The 23727-nt window shown below is 42.2% G+C and overlaps 1 protein-coding gene across 4 annotated transcripts in view; it reads left to right on the top strand.

The window, feature by feature from the left end:
• Nucleotides 1-23727, top strand: part of LOC113020226 (RNA binding protein fox-1 homolog 3) — a 426914-nt gene that overhangs the window by 27670 nt on the left and 375517 nt on the right. For all 4 annotated transcript variants that reach the window (XM_080300736.1, XM_026164001.2, XM_080300732.1 and 1 more), the window contains exon 2: nucleotides 15141-15263. The gene's annotated coding sequence lies outside the window, so the exon portion shown is untranslated. The remainder of the gene's footprint in view (nucleotides 1-15140; nucleotides 15264-23727) is intronic.

Here is a 23727-nt window from a genome sequence, read left to right as displayed (position 1 = left end):
GCAAGCGAGCGACATGTAGCAAAGGTCCAGCTGCCTGAGAACTGAACCACAGACTGAGTGCTGGCGGTGTTTTTGCCCATGTGACATGCAGTCAAACCACACAGCTATCGTGTTATGCCTGTACAGCACATTACACAGAGGATCACAATGAACACATGTAACATGGATGATTATCAGCGGAGGCTTGTCTGCCCTAATGCGTCGTCCTCCTTGTTGTGTGTTTGCATTGAGACCAGTTGATAATCGGATTCTTTTTTTTTTAAGGGGTACAGGTTTAAGGCACTTTGCTTTGGGTTCTCTTCTTGGACCAGGGAACTTTGTCTGTTACATTGAGTCTGTAATACATTTGTAAAAAGCCCAGCTGTCATTAGCAATCAGCAGCCAAAAGCCAAAATGTGAAAGATATTTCTTGATGGCTTTGCAGAAATATTGTTTGCTAGTGATGCCACAACAGATGATTTCACATGTATTTCCTAAAAAATAAAAAGTAAATAGAAACTAATGTCAAGTGTAGCTTTAATGTTTGAAACTTACCACAGTTAATCAAGGGGGGGGGAAACAGAGTTGCAACCAAAGAGAAAGAGAAAGGAGAGAATATTTTAATGCGAAAGTTTGCCCTTCAAAGAAAATCACCAGCTGCCCTTGAGACTGGCTGTGCAGCTCCTTTTGATTACTGTTTATTAGCAGCCTGTAATGCCAGCCAACTTCTGCTATGTTCTGTTTTTCTATGTGTAACAACTGCAGAATGGATATAAAAGACTGCTATAACCACCACAGCCTCACCTGGTAGTTTGTGGATTGTTGGTTTGCCATTGTTGGGGTGTATAAACACAAAGAGGTAAACCAGGTGAGTGAAGAAGCACTGCAGATGCACTGCAGCCATCAGTGATTACCATTCGGGTTTTAAATACCACAAGTAAGCCACAAACTAACTGTTCTACTGGGGTAATAGGATGTATTTAAGTTAAAATGGGGGCCTGACTGAATTTAACTGAATTAATAACTTGAATCAAAATCTCAACAGTCAACTTGTGGCTGATGCCCACTCCCCCTGGACTCCTCTTCCTGTTAGGAGGAGGTTGTTTTGTGCTCTTCCACATCACCAAGCGCTTGCTTATAGGGGGCTGACAGATTGATGGGTTTCTATTATAATATTGTGATGGCTCAGTGAATTGTTTTATATAAATAGAATTGAACTGAATTGTGACAGAACAGTATCACAGATTTTTCTCTCCCTCTTTTTTCTACATGCTCTGCTGTAAAAACGAAGAAAAAAACCTCTCAAAACATATTTATAAATGAACACATTGAGCAGAAATGTGTTCAAATAGAGAGCAGCCCAGCACATAGAACACAATACCAGGCCTAGCAAAGGCACTTTGCTGGGCCTCGACTGTAATATCATGCTTCAGTAAAGCTGGTGAGGCCAGAGCGACAAGCAATGTAAAGAGGGGGGGCATCTTTTTGAATCAGGGTGGCTTACAGTGAAATAAAGTGCCTTCAGAAAGGTGCTAGGGGATGAATTTCCCAGTCTGGTTTTTATTGCCATTTTCCCTTAAACTGAGATAAAACTTAAATTGGCAAATTAATTGAAGTGCGGGAAAGTGAACTGAAAGCAAAATCAAATTTCGAAGGAAAGTAGAACAGATTTGAAAATGTGGAACTAAAGTAACCTTGACACGTTCCTTCTCCTTGCTACGCTGCTCTGTGTTTTATTATGTTTGTGTTGTATTATACACTCTGTTCATACGTAGCTGAACTCTGCTTAATGGACTAACCTGCCAAACTCACAGCAGCACAAACACAAAGGGACCTGCTGCTTTTAAAATGATTGAGCCTTGACTTGTCAGCGACAATCTACTTTCGCCCTTGAATGCTAATTAGGCGATGTTTATGCAAAGTCACGTACGCGCTCCCAGAGGATCTTCGGCTGGATTTCCAAACTCTTAAAACAAATCTTAACATGTTGTCAGCATAACAATGTCAATAAAATGACACTTCACTTGCTGTGTCAGTGAGGTATTTTTCATTCCCCCGACAGGAAAGGCTTCAATAAGATCCCCCTGCAGCATTCTACATTATCTAAATCTGTGACACAAATTCTACAATCAGTCTGACAGCTGCCCTAAAACAAATTAAAATGTATGAACTGAAAATGCAAATGCAATCCAACTCATTTCAAAAAGTTTTCTGTTGTTTAAATGTTTGCTGGAATTAATTATTGTTCGTGCTGTGTAGGGCAAACCCAGAGGCATATTTTATTAATATTTAAAGCTCCTTTTTTATTGGCGACTTTTGGGCATAAGAGTTTCATAAAAGTTTGTGCCATAAAAAATGTCTTTATAGAGTTTGGGTGACTTACTTTTGTCGTTTCCCTGTTTTTGGGATCTGCTGATATTGGTAAAGGTGATTACGGACTAAAATGAAAGATTTAGTGTTCAGAGTGGTGCAAACGTATCCAGTTGGGACAATGTTGGGATCAATAAGATGCATTTCACAGGCTGAATTTTTTTCCCCCTGGGTCGGTCAATAAGTCACGATTTATAAAAACAGCAAGTCTTTTTTAATTGGTGGAAAAATCTTCACTGATGCAAATAGAGAAAAACTGACATACAGTGGAAGTAGACCTGAGTCATTCTGCTTGATTTTATTTTTAACCTACAACTAAAAAACATCTGAAATTGCATCTGTCCCTCACAATCAGATTGCGTGCAGATGTCGACACACCCAGACCGTCGTCTTTATAAAGGTGTTTAAAGCCCGCTGTCCAAATCTGAATATCCACTTGTCAGTGTCTAATCAGCCCAATTTGGAAATGGGATGGGGAGGAAGGGCCAAGAAGGAAAACCTAAGAAAATGAAGCATTTGGAGTGGGTGGGGGGCAGTGGGGTGGGAGTCACTGCCTCCCACCACTGCTTGGCCCTGACACCTTGTGAAGAGTGCTCATTCATCACGCGGCGCAGGGCTTGAGCCTCCGTAAATCACTGTGGATAAAGGACGCGCCATAAAGAATGGAATTGTGAAGGTAAGGGTTTTAAATCCCCCTAGATGATCCGAGATAAACACGGAGAGACTTTTGACAGTCCCTCGTTACCGCCACAAGCGAGAGGAGCTGTCACCGCTCCCTCTTTGCCTTTCATCTCTTGGTAACAGTCTGGCTGCTAATATCCTCAATTATCTCTGCAATATGTTGCTGGGAAAAAGGGAAAGTTCCGAGGAGGCATTCGCACAATTTAAAAGTTTTAATTTGACAGCTTGTGGTGTAATGATGAGTTGTGATGAGGGTAGAGGGGCTCTGCAGCCCACACTAAGTATGTGACAAGTGATCGGGCTGGACTGCGAATGGTTTGTGGATGTCGAGACTTTCTGCGTCGCATGTCAGGAAGCCAAATAGATGTTTCACAGGTTACTGTGTGGGGAAAAAAGCCCCCAAACTCCTCTTGTAAACAGCAGTGGCATTTCATCCAGTGGCTTATTTTTGGTGGCAAGGGAAGCATTTATCTGAAAAGAGAAAAAAAAATATTTACAGCAAGTCTAATCTAAATTTGTCATTCTCTGAGTGAGGCCTGTAGCGCTATCTCGTGTTAATATCTGTAACGCCTCCTTGACATTCTCCTTCTCTTGGACATAAATGTCAAAGTGTAGCGTGGCTTTGTGCCTGGCTTTCTTCTCTGAACCTACTACCACTCCTGAATCAATCATAGTGCGCAGAGACAGCACAGAAAGCATTTGCATAGGGGATCCGCCGAGTGTCTGATAATGATGGCTAAGTCACAGTGCACGATGGAGACACAAAGGGCACGGGGCTGCTGCTTGAAGGTTGACACTCGGAAAATATCCTCTCTCCAAGGTACCCGGGCAGGTAATTGTCTTTTTTCCCCTTCTTTTTTTCCCTAACTGATATATACATAGCTTCAATTTAGAGGATAGACCAATCGATCATTCAGAGTGTCTCGAGTAATAAGTGAAAGTGATAAATCACGGCGTTACACTCAGGTTTATGAAATATTGTCCATCCTGCAGGCGTGGACGCGTTATCTAGTCGTCAGAGTTCCTGGGCTGAGGTGCCGGTGTCAGAGCTCGGAGGCAGCGCCGCGCTGCAGCTAATAGGAAGATCCGCCTACGGTTGAAGTGCCCGATCCATCGAGGGCTTTGCACTGCAGTGCAATTAGTACACAAAATATTAACATAAGGATCAGGCGTGGCGATTCCACCAGGGCGCAACTTAAAAGTTCAAGGTAGTTCACGTCCGCGTGGTTCTGTCAATCTTCCTTCGCTGGAGTAATTGCCTCAGGTTTGCTCGGCTTGCATCGGTATAAGATGGAGTCAACAGCCTCTGTAGCATAATGACAGAGTACACACTTTCTTGCTCGCATTAACAGCTTTTTCTTGATAGATAAAAGTCCCAAATAATGCCTCCTGTGATGGAGTGAAACCAGGATAACAAATTGGCCCTTTGTGATAACAACCCCCCTGTGAGCTTCCTGGGCGTGAGAGATAGACAGACAGCTTTGAGGAGACTCGGGTCTGCAACAGCTCTGCGCCAGGGGAAAAGCTCCATGCCCTACAGAAGGATGGATAGTGTAGATTTGTAATGGTTCCCCTGTTTTTGACAAAGTAACCCAACCTGCAACCTTCATCCTCATTGGCTGAGCGAAAGGGCACCGGCAGAGAAGTCAGCCCGAGATAAGTAAAGTCTGTCGCTCTGGCTGGAACGTTATAAATCGCAGGTGCTTCAATCATGAGCGCGAGACAAGCGAGCTATCTCCCGTGACAACCTCCTTTTGACTCGACATGCAAAAAAACAAACTGATACAAGCCGGAGGAGGATGGGTTGGAAAGAACGAGGGCTGGGAGGTGACGTCTTCCTCCCCAACTTTTATTTAACGTTGCATGAAGCAAGATTTCATCTTAAATTAAAACCCAGAGCACACTTCCAAAAACGAAAAGAAATTCTAGGGCTGCAGGACAAAAGAGTTGGCAGCATCCATTAATTAAAACCCCATGGATTCTCCCTATTTGTTCAAATTTAGAATGAGGTGTAATTCTGCTCGTTGTGCACAAAGTGCATCATGATTTAAGACCTTACCCTCGAGTAGCAGTTTCTTAAAGTTGACTTTAAATAAGGTTCCACTCAAGTTTCAGATGAGAAACTGCAGCCATGTGAAGTTTAAAGATTTTGGACATAATACAATATTCATATGTTTATATTGGACATTTGACTGAATTCCACTTCTATCACAACCCCATGAAAGACTAAAACATCATTTCACCCAACTGACACAATTATGCTGTGCAGTGCAATACAATCCTATTCTATGATATGCAGATGCACGAATGTTTGGATCGGCTGTGCTTTCAGACATGAATCTGGTACTCCCGCTTCCAAACGACAAAGGCAAACAAAACTGAATCCTGCCACTTTTAATTTCAATGTTAGAACTCAACAGCAGCGTTAGGCTTGAAGAAGTCCTCTGGTTATTCTGGGTGCTTTCCAGGTGTACAGACTTCTGGCATTTCTTGATTTAACAGTTTCTGTGGAAACTGCCAGTTCTCATTCCCGTGGCATCAAGCACCAGAACTTTTTTTTTTTAATGCGCAAGGTGTCCTTCGGCACTGGTGCTGAGGGTTTATAGCATAAGTAAGACGGGTCACGAAAAAGGTGACGTCTCGAGCACACCTGCTCTTCATCGCACCATCTGATGAAGAGCAGGTGTGCTCGAGACATCGCCGTTTTCATGGTGCGATAAACGGGTAAAACTGGAGCGTGCAAGCTGTTGGTTACATTTGCTGTTTGCTTTTTTCTGCCCAGCACCTGCCTCCTTTTTGATGTGGATGTGCATGCTTCTTTTTTACATTTCTTTATGTATGATAGTTCTTTCACTCCTGACAAATGTAGACGTTAGCACTACATCTACCAACTCTTTGGTGTCTTCAGGTTGACAAAAGAGGCCTGCCATATAACGTTGCAATGGTCCGTATGTGTCACGGTTTGCGGGGCAAGCCGTGTGGAGTTGAAATAGGACCCAAAATGCGGCAGCTCTGATGCAGATGAGTGTTTATTTGACAACCGAAAATACAAACAGCAACGGTGTGGGTACCATGAAACAGGAAAACCTAAACTGGGTAGAACTAATAACACAAACCAGAAACGAGGATGCAGGGAGGTCCGGGGAAATACATACGGGAAGACGCAGGGAGACCGAGGGGAAACAACACAGACGAACCAGCAACTACCATGACAGAAGACACAACTTAAATACACTCAGAGAACACAGGGAGATTACACACAGGTGGGGAACACAGGTGACACTGATAAACATAACGAGACAGGGCAGGAGTGAACACAACATGACGCATACTGACGAGAGACTGTCAAAGTAAAACAGGAAGTACACAGAGGTTCAGACAGGAGGAGAGAGAGCACGGGGAGAACACAGACATAACAGGCTGGGGGAAACATGGACTAAACACAAAGAGAGACGAGAGCTCATAAATACACAGAGGGGCACAAAGGGGGTAAGAGTCACAAAGGGAAAACACTTAGGGAACACCACAACAGGACACCTCAGAAAACATGGCCTAAATAAGGAGTGAAAATACAAGGAACCAAGAATACTGGGCCAACATGGCCCAGGACCATGACAGTATGTATGCTATTAACATGTACAGCACTTTGTGAAACCCTGGTTTTATGTTAAAGTGCTTTAGAAATAAAGTTGGTATGGTATGGTATGGTATGTGCCTGTGCTAAAGGTACATGTTGGAAGAGGACAACTATAAAGTCTCTCATTTGTTGTTGGAACCAAATCCTCACTAATACGTTTTCATTTGAAATCACATCTTTTTCTCTCCTCTTTGGCCTTCCGTCCACACTGAGATGGCGTTTTGAAAACGCTCTCCAAAGCGGATACATTTGAAAACGCAGTTTTCATGTCGCAGTGTGGCCAGCGAACCCGGAGCCTTTTCGAAAACGATGTTGTTTGCTCTCAGGTTTGACAGCCCTATTAAAGATTAATATCAGTCTGTACATGCTCCAGATAGCTTTTGTTCAAATTCTTTAATTCTCACTCGCCTTTGAAACTTTGTACTTTTGTGTTACTCGCAGCAACAACTCCACCTCATTGTTAGTCCATTTAAAAAACCCGTTTCAAAGAGCCGGAAAGGAAATAAACGGCAGAAAGAAATGAGGCAGGTTGAATCGTCTTGCGTTTCACACATGCATAGTACTGGAACGTAAGCGTTTTCGGCTGTTTCAATGTGGATGCACAACTCTGTGAAAACGACTGAAAACGATAGTGTGGACGCGGAGCGTTTACAGACGTATACACCGTTATCATATTTATCCGGGCTAGTGTGGACGTAGCCTCAGTAGCAGATCTCCCAAAAACACCAGATTAGTTGGCTCGATGGTGACGGTTGGTTTAATCCTCTAACCCCCTTTACATAGCCACTCTCAGCCCTCACAGCCCTCACATTGAATCTTGTGTTTGCTTCTCGCTCCTCTCTCGGTACACGATTTGGCTTGCAGGGCCTCATTCAGCTGTTAAAAATATACAGTAGCGATGCATCTTACGGGTCAAGTTTTAGGCGTGTCATGCATTTCTGCAGATCTTATATGTAGTCTATAGTCAGTACCGCTAATGGACAAGTGCTAAAAATGGGAAAAGTCTTCTTCTGTTACATGTGATTACACAAAAGAGATTACACAACCTCGCCTGGTTTTCTTTTTCTTTTTCATGTGGGTGCTTCCATGGACAAGCACAGTACTTTGTTGATCAAAGTCACAGTGAAATAGCAGAGATATTTGACAGAGGAGTTGGGCTGAGGAGATAGATGCTTCCTTTTAACCCACACTCCTACCAAGTCTGTTCTCTCTCTGGAAAAGCCTTTGACTTTCTGTTCTTGTTTTGACCGCATACACAACACAAATCCCTCTCTAAACCTAAAGCAAGGCATTAGCTCTTTGGCAACGACTCAGAGAAGGGTATTAATCACATGACCACAGTTCAGTGAACTCTGCCTTGAAATATGAGACTCATTTCTCCTTTCTCCTGGATAATCAACTTAGAGGGGGGGTTTAAAAAAAATCTGATATTTCACCTTGAAATGCTTCATAAGTTGCTTGCGGGATTTTAAACTTGTCACGCTCATGCCTGATTATACCAGACCCAAAGAAAACAAATGAAATAAAAGCGGGGATTCTGCAGCACAGCTTCTCTTAACACATGCACGCCACGCATGCCAACAAGTAAATGAATAAATCTACATGAAAGCCCGTATTAATTAAAATGTAGTTTTCCTTCTTTTAGAGTTAACAGATGGGTAATTTTGGCTTAAACGCTGTATTCTGGTCAGTTTTGCCATTTTAAGAATCTTTTTTCAAGAATTTTAATCAATCAGCGCCCTCTGGGTTAATTTTATGGGATACATACGGACACAGTGATGTGTTCTTCTGTTTTTGTGTTTTTGGAGAGGCGGGGGGTGAGTGTAGTACATTATTTCTGCCCCAAAGACTTTAATGTGCTTTCCAACTGTAGTATTGGTATCTTACCCTGAATATTCATCAGGGCTTCAGTGTTTCTTTCAGTGTTTCTATTTATTTGGTCTTACTTACTTATTACAAAAGGACGTCTTTGTTGCTAAGTGCATAAACACAGCTTCCCGTCCCTCTAAGTTCCTCTCAGTGTTCTTTCTACCTGTCACACCAGAGGAAATATTACTGACTTCTGTCGGAGAAGAATGTCCAGTAAACTCTGGCTGTAAGCACTGGTCCGCCTCCACCTCAAGTGGCCACGTTTGGGGTTTCAAAATTTGAACCACGAGTTCAGTAGCAAAAAAATAATTTTGTCATGGTCACTCTTGGCTTCAAAAAGAAATCTGCCCGGTCACCTGGTGAAATGTTCACCTAATTTCGCCCGTTGTGACAAATTCAGGCAATTCTTTACTAAAGCACCCGCTGAACCTGCATTGAGGTTATGCATCAACAGGGGTGCAGCTGTTTTGATCGACAGGGGGACTCGTCTATTAGCAATTTGGTGCATTTGAACTGAAGTTTGCGTGCTGGTGCTTTGTGAATAAGTAGTACACTTTTAAATAAAATGACTTGCTATGCAGTTCAGCGTGGCACCAAAGTAATCTTCTGTAATCAAAGGTGCACGTTGGAGAGTCATCTGCACAGGGCAGTGTTGTATCTTACATTGTTAAAGAATGCAAACTGCCAAAATGTAACTGGTTCTTCTTTTGGCCACTCTGCAAACATCCATGAAATTCAGAATAGTAGTTTTCTGTAATGTTGCAGAGTTGCACAGAGACCTCGCTCAGGAGGAGGCATATAGGTGACTGTCCTGATTTGCACTCTGGTAATTTATTTATCAGAGTCAGTGCACCTTGGACCTAGCTCTATGTCAAGATATATTTAACTAAGTCTTATTTTTATTGTCAAAATAGAGTAATACTAATTCTGCATTTCTAGATAGTGTAGGCATGGTACACATTTATTTATCGGAGCCAAATCAAAGGGATGCTTCTTAAATGTCTGAGGTTACCACAGCCTGCAGCATCACATTTATTGCCAAATGACCAACATGGCCTCCGCTTTATTCAAAAGTTTGGGATACCCCAATCACTTGGAGGCACTTGGGGAGGAAAAAAATGACTATGCATGAAGGCAGTTAGATGTTAGAGGTCAAAGTGGTTCCCTGATGGTTCTGTGTCCTCGTGCTGAGCAAAGCCTGTCACCTCCACTGTTGTTCTCCCCTCAAACAACACTCTGCATTCAATCCTTTAAGGGGAAGCTGTGCCCTTCCTACCAACATGTTTAATTCATTCCCAGACACCCGGGGGACACTCGTAACAACAACAGAAAAAGACAAAAAGAGAGAGAGGGAGAGACAAGGAAGGGAAGGATGAGAAAAGAAATTAGAAGGAACGAAATGTTTGTTTTGTATCTGCTATTGGCAGATGTGTAATGAATGAACGAACGAATGGCCTAACACAAGACCGAGGAGACTTGAGACATTTGAGAGAGAACATCAGTCACGGGAAGCTGTGAGGACAAATAAATCCTATTTTCTTGTGTTTTGATTGACTTCGGGAGCGAATGGGGGGCAGTGAAGATGCTGCTGGACACCTTGGCGTGCTCCCTCTTAATCAGAGGTTGATTAAGCGCACTTTCAGAGGCATGGATTAGAGGGCTCCCCTCGGACTCCGCTAAATTGGTCGGAAGGGAAGGAAGGCAGAGTGTTGAGCACTACAGAGGGAACTTTTGATGTGTCAGTCAGAGAGTCTGGCATGGTTTGCTTTTATTGACCTTCCCATCCTTGATTTGTGACAGATCCCCTGGTGCTGGGGTAGGTGGGGAAGGTTAGAGGAGATTCAGCTTTTGAAGAATTTCCAAATTCTGCTGATCCAGTAGAGCTGCCACAAGCTTCCCTGCAATTCATAACAATGAAGGGCATGATGCTGCGAGGCATTTGCAGCCTAGACGGGTTTTTTTTTTGAAGATTATATTTCAGTCATCTTTTGCTTTATTTGACAACAACAGGAGAAGACTTGTGGCAAGGGTCCTGGGGGAGATTCTGCACTTATGATGTTGCACCTATACAGTGTCTTTCAGACAAGTGATCTTCCAGGAGGTCCCGACCCAGTCACTCTGTATTATCTGCTACTTTCAATCTCCTGACTTTCATGTAAATCTAAACAAAGATTTTACTCATATCATCTTGTGTCCATCGGTGATGGGTTGGAAAAAGTATTTCAGTTACACAAATACGGTATTTTCATATCTTTGTGGGGACACGATGCTCTCCCTAGCTGCTTAAAAATAAATGCCTAACCATAACTTAATTGTAACCCTGACACTTAAACCACATTTTGAGTCTGAAAAATGCCTTCAAACTCGTGAGGACCGGGATTTTGTCCCCATAAGGGCCCCATTGGTCCACACAAGCACAGCAAACTTCCGATTTTTGGTCCCCACAAAGATACGTAAACAGTCACACGCACTCGTATGGCTAGTGTTTGTCATTTATGGATTTATGGTTAATAATAGTCGGATGCTTTTTCCGCTGTCAGACTGGTTTGTAACCCCTTCACAGAAGGAATGGCGCTGTTCGTGTTGCAGCGGTGGCACTGCTATTAATGTAATGAGTCAGGCTGTTAATGTGATCCAGCTTCAGACACAAAGGGGATCTCTCAACCTGAGCTCTTTCTGCAGACAGGAGACCTCTGCGCCCTACATAACAACGATGGGACATGTCATCGCTGATTTATTTTGCCCTTGAACCTCCTAGTGATAGGACCTTGTGGGATAGCCTTTAAAACAAGCGCTCAGAGATGAAATGAATGCTCCGTTCCAAACTATTGAAAGACGTGCGCTACAGCCGAAGGCTTTTAGAGGGAGTGCTGTAATCTAAAATGTGCTATTTCTCACACATAGCGCAGCTCTGGGATGGGCTGATCAGATAGCCTGAGATGAATCTGACTTGACCTGTGAAGCAGCAGTCACTGGCTTCTGCATTGCCGGCCATGAGAGGAATTTGCAATGGATTCCAGAAAGATTGAAATCAATTCAAATTCAGCTGACGTACTGCGCCGCGATAAGGCATTGCTGCACCTACATGCAGACGCGCAAATTTCATAATGAATAGATAAGGATTAATGCAATTTCAAACTGTCACCTGCTGCCAGACGGGATGTCATGAATGGCTTATCATTGTGCCATGATTTTATTTACATCCAAGAACATAAACAGCCCGGTTTATTCATGTCCTATCTGTAACCATCCACGGAGGTGGATCCTCTGACGTGTTTTAAACAGCCCCATTATCTCAGTGCAATTTCTCATGTAATTAATGTCTGCTTACAATGCAGCTAATATCCACTATGTAACCTGTGGAGACACACAATAATTATGTGACCGTTTGAGTGACAGAGATCAGGAGAGCAAATAGAGGAGCCCCGTCTGCAGCCCCGTCAGGAGGGGCAGATTGTTGGCCCAGGTTAATAGGCATCCTCCAGGGAGGGATTTGCTGGAGTTAAAGAAAGTAAGGCAGGAGGCATTTGAATTCAGTATAATAATGTGAAATACTTTAAAAACCATCTTTTCTAATCTCATTGTCACGGGCCATTTACAAGTTCTTGGTCCAAGGCTTTATGAAGTTCCCTACGTAGGCATTAAAAACTCTGAGATCCTGTGAAAGAACATTTTATTTGAGCTGGATACTCTGTACTACCGTCCAGAATTAGCCTGCCATCTGTTTCCTGCTTTACCCACAGCCAAACACTGAGCTACAAAACTTTCTCAAACTAACTGATCGAGGAACAAAGGAGAGGACAAAAGGACTCTAACTGAAGATATTGTTGGACCAAAGTCGAGCCAGGTGTCTGGATTCTGAAAGTCAGCGCGGGCAGAACAGTCTTAGTTTATAAGGGGAATGCCTCTCGTAGTGGAGTGGACCTGTGATCGATTGGGATGTGAAGTGGCTTAGCCGTACCTCGGTGTGTCAATAGCTTCACCCTCTCCCTCAACCTTGTGATAAAACAGAAGCTCGTGGCGCCCAATCTCGGTGTGTTTACACCTGTAAACCTGCCCGTGCGAACGTATTTTCTTCTTAACAACTTTACTTTGTTGGTTTGTCGTCAGTTCCTCCGAAGAATCAAAACTTTTCCTTTAAGAGCATCAAGCCAGGTCGCAGAGGCTGAAAAGAGACGCATTAGAATGCGTTCCACAGCTCCATAGATTGAGACGAGGATTTAATTGGCTTCATATCAGGGTTAGATAGCGCCGTGGTTGACATTTGATTAGAAAAAATAAAAGAACAAGGTGACTTGATATTGCGGCGATAAGCAAAAATCCCAACTCGATCACATCGATACTTTACTCGAGTGCACGTAGGTTGCTCACCTTGTAACCAATGACAGTGGTCGCAGTGGCTCGCCTGCAGATAGACATCAGAGGTTTGCTACCGAGCGTGCTTTGTCATACATTTATTGCTGTGTGTGCACTGTCTGTTTCCCCTCAACATAGTGTTGACTTAGAGGTCAAAGCCGCGCAAAGGCATAAATTTCTGGAGCTTTTATGCCGGCCAATTCGCAACATTGTTGCCCTTCGAAACAAAGGTCACGTCTAAGCAGCACTTTATGACTTTATATCTGTTTTACAGGCAAATTTATCACTGTGCGCTTTCAGAATCTGAATCGCCTTCGTACCTTTAATTATTAAGACTTTGTTTCGGTGGAAAGGAATCGGCCCAGGCAAATCAAACAGATTTTTTTGTGCACATCTACAGATTGTTTTCAGTTCTGCTGCTATTTTTAGATCTCTCCCTGGAAGTCCTGTTCTCCTTTTGCAATTTCACCACGGACCTCAAAGTTGAAGAAAACTTCCACTTCTGTGTAAAAGCGATTCGACCACCACTGATTGGAACTGGGTCTCCAGTTGCCAGCCAGCAGTTTTCATCAGGTTTAAGTCAAAGTGTCCAGAAAAGGTTATGCATCTGTCAGGGTAATGCTGTCAGTGTAGTGCTGCTACTGTAGCATCCAATAAGAGGTTTCTTTTATTATTTTTGTTTTTTCAAACCTGCCCATTTTGCCACACGTAAATTCTTGTGAATTCGTCCAATTCCCCCAAAGGAAACTCAAATAGAAGCAATGCTGTTCCAGCGAGAACAGGACTACAAATAGCAGCCATGTTTTGATCTGGACATGTGTGAGAAAAAGGCCTGGATAGGTAAATTGGATAAGTTTTGGTTATAGAGCTGGGCAACTTTAACCATCAAATCAACCGTGTTTTGCTTTATAATTCTGAAAAGAAGGTTAACTGAAGGTTTATAAGGTTTAAGCACCACAAATCAAATCCTATTTAGTTCTATTCATGGGAAGGCGAACGACTCACCGTAAAACAGCTGATTTGTTTTTGTGCTTTGTTTTTTCCGCTGGAAGCCAGAGGAGAAATATGTGATTTTAAATGAAGTTTTAAATGTTCCCCATGTTAAAACCAGTAGATGATTCATTCGGTATCATTGGCCCTTAACTCTGTAATAGCCTTCCAAATAAGATTATAAAATTTGACTCAGTCGATCTTTTTAGACTTTTAGCTTTTAAGGAGTTCATTCCTATCAAATCTATTTATTACTTTTAGTGGCTTTTCTGCTTTAGCATCGTGTGTTTTATCATAATTTTTCTGTTGCACTCGCGTCTGCGTTTCCTCATTTTTCCCCCAATATGAACTGTTATATACTTTTATTATTATTATTGCTATTAGATCAAATTGGGTAATATGCAACTGCCTGTTGTAATTTGGACCAGCAGATGACCACGCTTCTTACATTATCCAATTTAAAAATGAAAAAGCTTATTTCTGGGAAAACTGGTTTAAAAAAAAACGTGGCTTCCAAATCCAGCTTTGCATGTTTTGATTCACAGAACACTTAATTTATATTCCCCATTCAGCTGTTTATAATGGCGACCACCTTTTGCAGCTACTGTACGTGTTGTTGATTACAGGTTAAGCCCTTTGTGCGAGACCTCATTGACATTACGTCTCTTTGTCTGAGCTTGTTATCTTTGTGCCCCACAGTTTGCTTAGCTCATTCCAAAACGCCGCTGTATGTGTCTTTAGTTGCGAGCGTATTAGTCTCCATGGAAACTCATTTTCCCAATACTTCATTGGTGCCAAATGACCCTGTACTGTTACTTAGCTTCTTGCTGCTTTGTGTGGAAGTGTTTTCTTTTGGAGATTAAACGTTCGAAGGCAAATTGAGGTCCTGCTGGTTTTATCGCAGGGGTATTGAATAAGCATACGTGAAAAATACCAAAGCGCCGTACTGTACCACATCATTTGAAAACAGATTGATGTATTTCTCTGCTTCTGAAAGGGCAGAGGGATAACAACCTGTGTAACGGCCAGTCTTGGTCCTGCACGATTTTAGGCAGAAACAGGTTGGGGAAGTCTGACTGCTGTTTAATCCTATTTTCCAAAACGTTTGACAGAAATATATTTATATAAATTAGTAATAAAAGATGAAAAGACTTTTTCTTTAATTGGATATCCACATCGGGCTTCCTGTGCGAACAGTATTTGTTTCGGGATTCCCTCTTGAATATTTACACTCTTTCTCTTTGCAAAATGTCCTCAGATAATTGCTAGAAGGAAGCACCCAGGAAGGTCAGCCAAGAACCTCGCTGTAGGTGCCAAAGTGAAATCTACAGGACTACAATTACTTGGACAGACTGAGGCAGCAGAGCAAAGTGAATGACAGGTAGGAAATAATTCATACGAATCACCTGCTGTATTATGAATAACCACCTGCTGAGAGGACGTAGCACGGTCAGTTATCCTCAAAATTGGTTCTGAACAGCCCTTTTTGTCATTTGTTAGTAATTGCCTTATTCTCTTGATAATATAATGAAATTAACCTCCAAGAACATTCCCTCCTTATGGCATTTACGAGACAAGGTTGAAGTTGACATAGCAGCAGTCGCACAATTATATTTAGATTATTCAGCTGTTATTTGGCTTCGTCTTTTGATGTCGACACATTAGAGGAGCTCTTTTCACTGCCACTCATAGCTCGTAATCTTCACCAAAACATACAGTGTTGAATCCTGCACGAAGGGCATTCTTCAAGAAATTCAGGATCACTCACATCTCTCTTCTGTTTGGGGTACATCTGACCTTGTAGTGAATAGACATAAAAGGCTGTCAGTCAAACCGTCATGCCGTCTTTGTTTCCTTGTGTTTGTCATTCTCCAGAGGAGTCAAGCAGCTACTGACTAATCTAGTGATTCTGTGCTTCTGGCAAAATGCTTCTACGTCCTTCTCTCTGCCGAACTCGGCGACTGCCTCGGGGAAAGGTGGAAAGAAGGTGAAGGAAAAAAAAAAGTTTGGGAACAGTGTTTGAATGGTTATAGAGTGTAATCAAGGCCAGCAGCTAGTTAATGTTCAGTTTTCTGAAGCACTTAACATTCTGACCTTAAAGAGACTTTGTCAAAGTTTAGGAACAAAGAATCTGTGCTGGTAAAGAAAAAAGGAATTTCAGCTATCACGCACTTCATTCTTCAAAGGGTAGAAAACCTGAGGACAAAAGCCTCGGGCCTCTGATTGGGCCCCACCACTGCTAACTGTTGAGATGAAACCAAGCGGGCTCCTGTGTGTTAGGCAACTGGAAAATATCACGCTGTACGTCCTACAAATGTTCTACAAAATATTTCACAGCATCTTTTGTTTTTTCTGTATTTCCCGCTAGCAGATATTTGAGCTGCATGCCAGTTTACAACTTTTAACATTTTTGAAGTCACATCGTGCCATCAAATGAATTTCAGTTAGGAACCAAAAGCTTGTCAAGTCGCTCGCCGCGTTCTCTCCCACTGAGAAGCTTCGACACCAAAGTTCATTTTTACTAATCACGTGCACACATCAGCACAAAGATCAGGAATTCATTTTAACTTTAGCCTCATCCTGTGTTTGCAGTCTTAGCATCACTACACATGTGACATAGTACCACTTTAGTTATTCTAGATCTTTAAACGTTTTAAATAATGTGAGATTTAAATCTAAATGCAGCTGCCACCTCACCAAAAATATCCAAGGCAAGCCGACTGATTGAAGACATTCACGATGTTAAGTGAAGCGTAGTGTCGGTTAAGTCTAGAGAGCCCACGATCCCGGAGCACCAGCTGATCATAGTGTCGATATCATTAGTATCTGCCTTTAAAGCTGCTTCAGCTTTCCTGTTGTTTGTCACCTGCAAGCCACTTTGCAACCCGGCTCCTCTTGCATTATCACATGTGTTGACACTGATGAGCCAAACTGGCAAACAGGAATACCTGACTGAACTATATTTGCTGTGATTATAGGCAAAAGTATTGGTGCACCTGTAGGTTACACTTACAGGAGCTTCATTCTAAATCATAGGCATTCATATGGGGTTGGTTCGCTTTTTGCAGCTGTAGGATTTTGGAGCGCGCCCGTGGAAATCTTTGTTCATTCATCCAGATGAGCATTTGTAAGGTTAGACAAGGAGGCTTGGCTCGCAATCTCTGTTCTAGTTTATTACAGTGGCGTTCGAGGTTGAGGTCAGTGCTCTCTTTGGACCAGTCAAGTTCCTCCATAACACACTTATAACCTAGCTTTAATGGACCTTGTTTTGCGCATTGGGGTGCATCATGCTGGAACTGAAAAGGGCCTTATGCAAACTGTTCCCGCACAGCTGGAAGCATAGTTGTCTAAAATGTCACGGTAAACTGAAGCATCAAGGTTTCCTTTCACTAGAATTAAAGGGTCCAGGTCAACCCTTGAAAAACAACCCAGTGGTCACCAAACGCGGATTAGAGAAAGATGATAGGGAAAGATGATTCCTCGCGCCACAGAACATGCCTCCTCTGCTCCACAGCCCACTGATGGCATGCTTTACACCACTCCATGTGATGTTTGGCATTGTGCTTAGCGATGCAAGGCTTGCATGTAACTGCTCACCCGTGGAAAGTCATACCACGAAGCTCCCGTGCTCCTAGTTTTTGTGCTGATGTTGATGCTAGAGGAGGTTTGGAGCTCTGAAGTTGTTCAATTAGCAGTTGGCAACCGTGTTATCTAACGTTTACATGGTCTACCGCTTCATTGCTGAGTTGCTGTGGTTCCTAAATACTTTGCAGCAATTCCTCTTACAGCTGGTTGTGGAAAATCTAAGAGGGTAAAGATTTCACTAACTGACTAACTGGGATCCAAGTAAAGTGCCAAACTTGAACTCATTCTTTTAAAAATGTCCATAAAGGCAGGTGATGATTAAATATACCTGTGGCAATGGGAGTGGAAACACCTGGAATCAAAGATTAGGAGGTGTGGCCCAACGCTTACATTTATACTGTATCTATGTAATAAATAAAAGTGTCACTGTATTACTGTATGTTAACAGTTAAAACTTGCCGGTTTGTGTTTCAGTCCATTGACATCTCCTGTGTGTTGCTTCAGATGTGTCTGCATCCTGTTGACCACAGTGGTTAGGGGAATTTCAGACGTTTGTCCATCTAAACACCAGCTGGTCTGAGTTTGACTGACTCAGACCCTCAGCAGAACATCAAACATTGGAGTATCTCACTACTTGGCTCCGTTTCACATGAACAGATCAAGGCTACCACAATGTTTTCATTCCAGTGGAAATGTCACATCATTTCAAAGAGAACTTCTGTTTTATTTATAGCTATCACCCTTTTAGTTTTGACTGCCTAATATGGACCTGGAAAAGCTCTAACCAAGCTAGCAAAGAGCAAAAGGGCCTTGCCTGCAAGAGGTATAGCGCACGAGTAGTTGTTTTGCAGGAGAAAATGTGGAATTTCGACATGAAAATACGTATAAGTGTGAATACCTGAGGCAATATTACATTTTTTTTCTGTATCTGGGCAATTTCTGTGCAAACCATTGTATTTGGAGCTGTGCTGAGAGCCGTATAAAGCACAAACCTGTGCACAGAAACCACTGCTTTGTGACAAATATTGTTGGTTTTTTGGTGCATTGATGGCTTGCAGATTGAAGTAATGATCAGGTGAGTGAGAAATTGGTCAGGATAAAGTTGTTCACTCCAAATTTGGAGATAAAAAAAAGATTTTATCTGCACTTCTTCTGTTGCAGAACAAATTTGATATCTTTTGCCCTTCCTCTCCTGTTGTGATAAGAGCTGTTCTCTACATTCATAATGGATTTGTTACTTTAGGAGATGTTATGAGGGCTCTTTAAAAAAAAGAAACAAGAATATTTCACATCCCAGCAAAGCCTGGAAGCCTTAAGTAGATATCTGGATTGTATACTGTAATATTGCACGGCTCCCTGAAATTAGATTCTTGTTCAAATGAGGAGGATAATGTCATTAGGTTTTGTGCTTTACTAGCTAAGAAAAAGCTAAATAGTGTAGAGTGTAGGAATGAGCAAGGTCAGTTAGCAAAAGTTAAAGAAATGATCATTTCATCTGTTGAGTTCTCTCCAGGCATTCCAGCTTTCTCCTGCAGTCCAACGACATGCAGGCAGTTGAATTGGGTTAACTGGTGTTCCTAAATTGTCCAAAGGTGTGAATGTGAATGGTTGTCTGTGTCTCTGTGCTCGCCCTGCCACAGGCCGGCGATCTGTTTGGGGCGTCAGACGCCGCTCACCCTATAGTAGCCCTCCCGCAACCTTGAATTGGACGAGAATTGATTGATTATAGATTATAAAACTGATGTCCAATTCCTTCCCTGACTTTTCCACATTTATCTGAAATATTTTTAGCATGCTGTCCTGAGAATATTGTTGAAGGAAAGATAGTAACAGGGAGAAAATCTGGTGTTTATAACTTATGATTATTTAAACTGGAGAAATCAAGTGTTCTAGTGTCTCTGCTTTGCACTTGGACTGAGCGTAGACTACTGAAACAGAAGAGACTTTAGCTCCTTTTATGAAAGAAATCTTATATGGAAGCAAACTGCCTAATTGATGGCTACTATACTGGCATCTCATTTAACCATAATGCTATTCAAAAGGAAGCATCCATCTAGCCATGAGGAGCGCCTCTTGCTCATGACTCTGTGTCAGGAATATTGAAAATATTGATGGTGGCCCCCCCCTCGGCTGAGCTGTAAGTTGGCTGCATGCATCCTTCGGTTGCCAAGTGTAGTCTGGTTAAAACTAAAAGGTTCCTATGCGAAACACAGCACAACAACAAGGTTTGTGGATTTCATTTGAAGGATCTGATCACGATTTCTGGAAACAGATATCAGCACGAGCCATTTCACTGCTATAGATTGATGGAAAGGCAGACATCTCTCGAGCCAATATATCCAAAAGTAGAGATGCGAAAACAATCGAGATGACTAAATAGCATTACAGGCCGGAGGAGACAGTTTAGTTGTTGTAAGGGGGAGCGCTCCCTTATATGGGATGTCTAGGTTTGCCTTATTTAGCCAGCACAACTATTACTTGTGAATAGTTTCAGGTGCTTAAACTACCTCACACAAACTTGAAAATGGCATCGAAGAAAAAAAGAGTCATTTAAAAGGACTCTTTGATACCAAATAATACCCTCGCATTTTTACTCTGTGCACTCTGTAGAGCTGCGGTTTGAACTTTCTCTCAGTTGTGTTTAAGCTCCTTGCTTGCGCGTTAACCTTTCCATTCATCTGAGCTAGCGTTGCTCACGCTGACACCCTTTTATGTTCGTCCAACAACTCTCTCATGATGGAGGAAATGACCTAGCGCTGTTCAAAACAGAAAAATTACTAGTTCATTAACTGTTTGGCAGCAGGAGCACTTTGTAAACTCGATAACGCTCTCAAAACTAGCAGCTGTGATACCTCGTCTAATTATGTTTGACCTCATCCGCTGTTATTCTCAGCCTATTACAGAACCGGGACTGGACTGCAGGAATGACTAGCACCTTCCTCCAGGGCTCTGCTTGTTGTTTGTAGTAGTATGGCTGGTGCCACACCCCATATATCTCTGTTCCTAATTACACATGGCTGGGATGAGAAATTAACATGGGGCACATCATAAAAAGATTAATAACAGAGCTAATACAATTACATTAGAGTGATTAAAAAAGGTTAAATATGTGATCTATTACATTGATCTTAAATACATTCAGACTTAATTTAATTTAACAGTTCTATAATGCTGTAGTTAAAATATGTCCTATTAGTGTTTGGAGCCTGCATGTGTAACGATTAATTACTGAATAATTGTTCCTACATTTCAACACTGGCGGGCTCTGAAGGGTGATTTATTTTCTTCAGTGGCTGTACAGAGATAGGGCTTAATTACAGTGGATAGCCTTATCTCCCCTCTCTAATCCGCTCTTTGGAGTCTCTCGCGTTCACGCCATCTAGTCGTCGATACCATCAGACTGTTGGCAGAGCCAGACAGAGAAAGTGATCCCCAATTTCTCTGTCACATTAAAGCTTATTCATGAAGTCTCCACTGTGAACCTTAAGAACTCCAAAGCGGGAGGAAAGAAGAGTCGCTGAGTACTGAAAACCTCACCCCCGGTCTGAGGTCATCACCAGCTGGCACATTACCCACTTGTGCTGTTTGTGTCAGCTGGATTGACTGAAAAATGTGTGGTCAAATCTGATCAGATAATGGGCTGAGTTTCATGCCAGGAGCAATTTGTTGCAGATATTCTTGCACTAATGCATCCAATTTGACTGTTTACCACCTCTCTGTGAGCAGAAAACTGTGAGTCTGTGCTGTTTAGTGCGACGTCGACCAAGTGCAGGCAGATAAATGTCTGTTTTGAATTTTTGCTGATCGCTGGTTTCGCTTGATAATTCACAATTAACTGTATTAGATCTCTATTAGAGGGACTAGCTGTTTAATTATTGTAGCTTGATGGAAGATTTCCAGCACACTAATAGTTGCATATATTAAATTAACTTGGAATGAGTGGAAATTTGGCAGTTCAGGCAGACTGCGTTTCAAAATGCCAGAAAGGATTGCGATCAGCTGAGGTGTCTGAGCTGCAGTGATGTAAGACTCGTGATAGACCACTGCAATAAAACAAAAAAATAAAATTGGAGTCAGTGAAATTATATAAAGGGTATATCATTCCTATAAATCCTGCACTAGCACTGAGCAGTTATACGGGGCATAAATCACAGATGCTAAATTACCCGGTAGCATCGGGGATAGATGCAATCTCTCGCTCTCAACATGCTTTGTTTTGCTATCTGCATACATTTGAACATACATAATATATTTATGATCCTTGACTGCACAGTTATTTCTTTTAAGAAATATTAGATTATGTCATTATTATAGGGCTAAAGTTGACTATCGGTTAACTTTTTGATCTTTTTTCTTCAGTTTGTTTCCTGTTTTGTTCTTAAAATATAGAGAAAATGTGAAATCGGCCACACAGTTGAAGGGAGCGTCTTCAAAGTAGAGATCAGTTTTCACTGATGTTGCAATAGTTGTAGCTTTATCAGCTTCGGTATCTTGCTGGGAAACCTCGGTTCACACGCGTTACTTAGCCCTCGTGATTGTATTCCTCCTCGCCCACCAGCACAAATGGCCAAACCAAACTCCAACGACTGTACAGGAATGATTTCAGGAATATGCGTTGAGTGTTGAGCCGGCATCTGAACTCAATCCCAGTCCCACAGAGCATCTGCAGAATGTGCCAGACTATCCATGTCATCCTGCAGATGCCAAGCTGATTTTCCTTCTTCTTTCTGTGGAAGTTCAGGAGAAGCTCTGTATGCTCATTTCTCATGAGGATGGCAGGAGAGGCTGGATGATCGTCTTCGCCATCAGTGCTCGAGTGTGCTGATGTTTGTCAGAGTGGCAGATATCAGAGCTCATGGATAGTCTATCATCCCACTCTTCAGAGTCACCTCTGTATCCGTTGTTTCCACTGACCGCAGAGGAAAAATGTCAAACCGAATGCACCTCCGATTCCACCGTTCCAGGCACAGCGACAGCTCTACCTGAAACTGACACAACTTCCAGTGCAAATAGACAAGCGAGCTGACTAATTAGAGCAGAGATCCAACACAAATGTTTAATGAAGAGATAATATATTAACACACCAAATCCTGGAGTAATAGGACTACTTTGTCATTTATCTTTTTGTCTTGAAAATGAAACTTTTCCCCGTGCATGTTAAAAGTGTAGACTCACTAATGGGAGTTTTTAATGGAAGTTTTAATAAGTTAAGTTTTCTTTTTACTAGCTGCGGTGTGATTTTCACGCTTTCATGATAAAGTACTCTTCCACTGGTTTTCATTTAGGCGTAAAAGATTAATCAATTTTAAGGCACATTAAGCTCATTTGCTGCTTTTTTTACATTCCATATATTTTCTAAAGATAATTCTGTCGTTAAGCCACCTAGATAACTTTGCTGTTTTTGATTTGATGGTTGTAGATTTGAAAGAAATCCCGTATTTCTGTCACACTCATTAATTCTTACCGCGCATATTTTGGAATAATATTTCCTGTGATAAATGAGGAAATTAAATTCTTATTTTTCTAATAATGGAATTTATAATAATGTCCATTAATGTGGGTCCAGCCGATCTTCTATGACTATGAGCAAACAGCGCAAGCATAATACTGTCAGAGAATGATGAATCCACATGAATTCATATTTCGATATTCCAGCCTAGTACGACTAAGTCTTTGTGGTAGCTCCAGGTTTCTCCTTCTGCTGGATTCTTATTCTTCTATCACGGAGAGATGTCCTGACATTTTTATTTTAGAATTTGCTGTAATAACTCAAAATTCATTGCTCCATCAGTGATTTCAAGGCATCCTGGCCCGCAAGCAGCAAAACTGGCCCAAACCACAATACTACCACCATCATGTTTCACAGATGGGATAAGCTTCTTATCCAGGAACGCAGCGCTTTCCTCTCCCCAAACATAATGCTTCTCTTATAAACCAAAAGTTTTATTTTGGTCTAATCCGTCCACAGAACAAACAGCCTTCAAGCAGCCTTCGGGTTTGTCCGCGTGATCTTCAGCAGACTGCAGATGAGCAGCAGCGCTCTTTTTTTTAAGAGCAGCTGCTTTTCCCTCGCAGCCATTGTTATCCCGTTGCTCGGCGTTACCCTGATGGCGGACCCGCGAACGTGAACAGCCAGTGTGAGAGAAGCGTTTAGCTGCTTAGGAGTTACCCCGGGTTCCTCTGTGACCTTGCAGACTATTACACACCTTGCTCTTGGGTTTATCTTTATTGGTAGACAACTGCTGGAAGAGCTAACGGCA

This window comes from Astatotilapia calliptera, chromosome 4 (genome assembly GCF_964374335.1).
Source record: "Astatotilapia calliptera chromosome 4, fAstCal68.1, whole genome shotgun sequence".
Taxonomy (NCBI): domain Eukaryota; kingdom Metazoa; phylum Chordata; class Actinopteri; order Cichliformes; family Cichlidae; genus Astatotilapia; species Astatotilapia calliptera.
Note: the sequence above shows the minus strand (reverse complement) of the source record. Positions and strands in the feature narration are given on the sequence as shown.